The sequence below is a fragment of the Chrysochloris asiatica genome, unplaced genomic scaffold (genome assembly GCF_000296735.1).
Source record: "Chrysochloris asiatica unplaced genomic scaffold, ChrAsi1.0 scaffold00491, whole genome shotgun sequence".
In the NCBI taxonomy this organism is placed as follows: Eukaryota; Metazoa; Chordata; class Mammalia; order Afrosoricida; family Chrysochloridae; genus Chrysochloris; species Chrysochloris asiatica.
In genome coordinates, this window is record NW_006409009.1 from 89,101 (window position 1) to 94,113 (window position 5,013).

Genomic DNA, 5,013 nt, shown 5'->3' on the forward strand with positions numbered 1-5,013 from the left:
GTTTACAATCTCAGAAACCTTATATAGAATTGCTATGAATCAGAATTGACTTAATGGGAGTGGGTTTGGATTAATCTGGTTTTGAGGTATTTAGAAGCCTTTATGGTTATGCATTTGACTGCTAACTGAAAGGGTGGTACTTTTAACCTTCTGTCCATGCTGCTGGGGGAAAATTTACTGTTTCTATAAACATTTACAGTGCTGAGAACCCTATGGAACAAGTCTACTGTTTCCTATAGAGTCATTATTATATAAAATAGACTTAACAGCAATGGGTTTGGGAGAGTATTCTGTGTGAAACCATAGTGTCACAATGCATAAATGTTTAGCATCTAACACAAAGATTCTTGGGAACATACTCAGGCCTTCTATAGGAGAAAGATCTGGCATTTACTTCCATACATAATATAGCCTAGAAAATCATATGGATCAGTTCTTCTCTGTCACATGGTGTCAATGAATCAAAATGACCTGACAGCACACAGCAACAGTAAGTAATAAAGCAGGTCTTTATAACAACAATCTGGTGTTTGTTGTTGTTAGGTGCCTTTGAGTTGCTTCAACTCTTACTGACATTATGCACAAGAGAATCAAATACTGATCAGCCCTGCACAATACTCACAGTTGTTTGTTTTAGCTTATTGATATATCCACTGTGTTAGTCTGTCTGGTTGGGGTCTTCCACTTTACTGTGGGGGTTCTTCCACTTTATCAAACAAGATAACTTTCTCCAGGAACAGGTCTCTACTGAAAACATATCCAGAGTATGAAAGATGAAATCTCACATTCCTGTCTTCTACAGACATGGTGGCTATATATCTTCCAAGATAGATTTGTGTGCTTTTTTGACAGTCATATTTAATATTCATCACTAACACCGTAATTCAAATGCATGTACTCTTTTGTGGTATTCCTTATTCATTTTCCAACTTTCACATCCATAACAAGTGATTGAAAATACCAGGACCTGGGTCCGGAGCACCTTTGTCCTCAAACTGACTTCTTTGCTCTTGAACATAATCACTGTACCAAAAGGGATTGACTAACATTCAAACATTTTATTGTTAGCATCTGATCAAGAACTGATGGTATTGAAAGAAGAAGTCCAAGCAGCACTGAAACCTTTGGTGGAAAACAAGAATTGTTGTTTTCAAGAAATGCAGGAATTTATGGGAAACATATTGAAATCTTTCACCAAACTGGCACAGTGCTGGAGGCACTTACTCATCATCTACACTAATAAATTTGCAAGGAAGCTATCCAACCAACCAATTGGAAGAGACTTATATGTGTGCCCATTCCATGGAAAGGTGATATATTGAAATGTGGTAATCATCCGACAGTATAATTAATATCACATACAAGCATAATTTTGCTTGTATGTGATATTAATTATAGGTATTGAAAATGGTTGAAGCAATACACATATATGGACCTTCTAGAAATTCAAACAGGCTTAGAAGAGGACATAGAATAAGGGATATTATTGTTGACATCAGATGGAATTTGGTTGAAGGCAGACAATGCCAGAAAAAAATTTACTTGTTCTTTATTTAATTTACTGTGTGAAGACTGTGTAGATCATAACTAACTATGAATGGGTATTCCAGAACACTTCACTGTGCTCATGAGGAACATGTATATAGACCAAAAGGCAAAACAAGTGAATGCCAAGTGGTGTGCCAAGGTTGTATCCTTTGATCATACTTATTCAGTCTGTACGTTGAGTAAATAATCAGAGAAACTGTATTGTATTGGGAAGAATGTGGCATTAATATTGAAGGAAGAATCATTAACAATCTACAATATGCAGATGGCACAACCTTGTTTGCTGGATTCAAAGAGTAGTACTTACTGAAGAACATCAATGATAATTCACCTCAATGTAAAGACAACAAAAATCCTCACAAATGGATCAATAAATAATGCAATAATTGCAGAGATGATTGCATTTGTCAAAGACTTAATTTCCTATGTCAAAGACATAATGAATGCTCAAGGAATCAGCAGTCAAGAAATCAAGTGACTAGTGAGTGACTTCATGTATTAGGCATATATGTCGACATATATGCTCCTAAAGATTTCATTAAAGTACTACAGATGAAATAGTTCCCCATTTATGTTGCAAAACCTCTCTACCTCTTTTGTTACAAAACTTCTACCTTTACAATTGTGTCAGTCACAATTAGTCATGATAACAATTACTCACTACTGAATCATAAGAATCTTATTCCCATCTCCTTTAACCAGAGTCGACTACAAGAGAAGAAAACTATTCACTCAGGATTCTACCTTTCCCCACACACTCTGAAACTAAACTCCCTCTTGAAAACTTGTAAGCCTTTATAGCCTTCCCCATTTTAAGTAGTCAGTGTATAAGTTGCCTGTCCCTATCAACCCTGTGTACAGAGGGGATAGGTTTGATCCTTGATGTGAAGACTCCTTCCCTCTCAGTTTGTATTTTGAGCTACTATATCCATAAGTATCGGTCAAGTTCATAGCAATTCACACTTGATTCCTTTCTCAAATTTCTTTATCTTCCTCTAGTCAAGGTCTGATCATAAAGCCTTTGCAGCTAAGTCAAACGGTCAAATCTATCTATAGATTTGGGCATTCTTATGCTTCTCCACTCTGTTCATATCAGCTGGATGCTTCACTCTCAGCTCTAGACTTCCAAGGCTATGTACTTGACCATGGGCTTAGTATTCCCCATCCCCAGGTCCACCATACTTTGGATCAATGGGTCCTTCCTCTACTTGCTCACATCCCTATGTTGACAGAGTCTGTGGAACATGGTCAAACTAACACAGACATTCACTTCTGCCTTTCTTCCACTTCCAGTCACCAGTAAAACAATGTGGTCACCAGCAAGCTGACATGCCTACTCATTGTTAACTTTGAGTTTAAGTCTTTCAGGTTTTTTTTTCTGAAAAGACTTGATTACTTGCTTGATGGCTTCCCAGCAAACAAATTAGTTGTTTTTGTAATAGAATGTCACACAGTCATTTTTGTTTTCCATTTTTCCTGCAGTTCTTTCTTTCAAGAAATAACTTCTCTTCCTCTAGCTGCTCCAGGCTCATCTGCTTGTCCTTTCAAGTGGGAATGTCCTGCTCAGAAGTTTCTGGATGAGGCTCAGGATTATACCTAAGGTCCTATACTCTACAAAGTTTTTACAATAAGCTTATATCACTGGACAAGTTAAAAAAAGAAAAAAAACTTTTAGGTATTCCAATCCATTATAGTGATAAGATGGGCTTAGAACTTTCTGTAGTCATGTTTTCTGATATTCCTTACTATACCAATCAAGTGTCTATTTTACAATAGTTGTTGTTATGTGCTATCAAGTTGGTACCGACTTAGTGACCCTAGCCACAACAGAATGGAACACTGCCTGGTCCTGGAACAACCTCAAATTGTTGCCAAGCTTGAGCTCATTGATGCTCCCACTTTGCTAATCCATCTCACTGGAGGTCTTCTTTTTCTATAACCCTCCACCTTACGAAACATGATATCCATCTCCCGTGACAATATGTCTGAAGCATAAGAGACTAAGTTTGGTCATCCTGGCTTCCAACGAGCACTCTTGCTGTACTTCTTCCCAAACAGATTTGTTGGTTCTTTTGGCAGCCCATGGCACTTTCAATACTGTCCTCCAACACCATAACTCAAAAGCATCAATTATTCTACAGTCTAGCATATTCATTGTCCAGCTTTCACATGTATACGAGATTATTGAAAATACCATGGCTTGGGTCAGGCGCACTTAGTCCTCAAGTTGATATATTTGCTCTTCAACACTTTAAAAAGTTGTTGTGCAGCAGATTTGCATATTGTAATATATCATTTGATTTCTTGATTGCTGCTTCCATGAGTGTTGATAGTTGATCCAAAAAGAATGAAGTCCTTCACAACTTCACCCTTTTCTCCATTGATAAGAATGTTGTTTATTGGCCCAGTGATGAAGAATTTTGTTTTCTTTACAATGAGATGTAATCCATACCGAAGGCTGTGCTCTTTGATCTTCATCAGTAAATATTTAAGTCTTCTTCATTTTCAGCAAGCAAGGTTGTATCATCTGCATATCGCAGGTTGTTAATGAGTCTTCCTCCAATCCTGATGCCACGTTTTTCTTCGTATAACCCAGCATCTTGGATTATTTGCTCAGCATACAGATTGAATAAATATGGTGAAGGAATACAACCCCGTAGCACACCTTTCTTAATTTGAAACCATTCAGTGTTCCCTTGTTCTGATCAAACAACTCCCTCTTGGACATGTACAATTCCTCATGAGCACAATTAAGTGTTCTGGAATACTCATACTTCACAATGTTGTCCATAGCTTATCATGATCCACACAATTGAAAGACTTTGCATAATCAATAAAGCACAGGTAAACATTTTTCTGGTATTCTCTGCTTTCTGCCAAGATCCATTGGACATCAGCAATGATATTCCTTATTCCACGTGCTCTTCTGAATATGGCTTGAACCTCTAAAAGTTTTCTGTCACTGTATGCTTGTAGCCATTTCTGTATTACCTTCAGTAAAACTTTACTCACATAGGATATCAAAGATATTGTCCTATGATTTCCAAATTCCATTGGATCACCTCTCTTTGGAATGCGCACAAACGTGATCTCTTCCAATCAGTCGGCCAGATAGTTGTCTTCCAAATTTCTTGGAAAATATGAGTGAGTGTCTCCTATGCCACCTCAGTTTTTTGAAATATTTCAATTTGTATTCCATCAATTTTGGGGGACTTGTTCGTTGCCAATTCCTTCAATGTACCTTGGACTTCCTCCTTCAGTATCATTGGTTCTTGATCATATGCTACCTCTTGAAACGATTGAATATCAACCATTTACTTTTGGAAATGTGAATATACAGTGACTCTGTGTATTCCTTCCATCTTCTCTTGATGCTTTCTGCATCATTCAATTATTTACACAGAGAATCCTTCAATAACGAAATTCGAGGCTTGACTTTTAACTTGAGTTCCCTCAGCTTAAGAA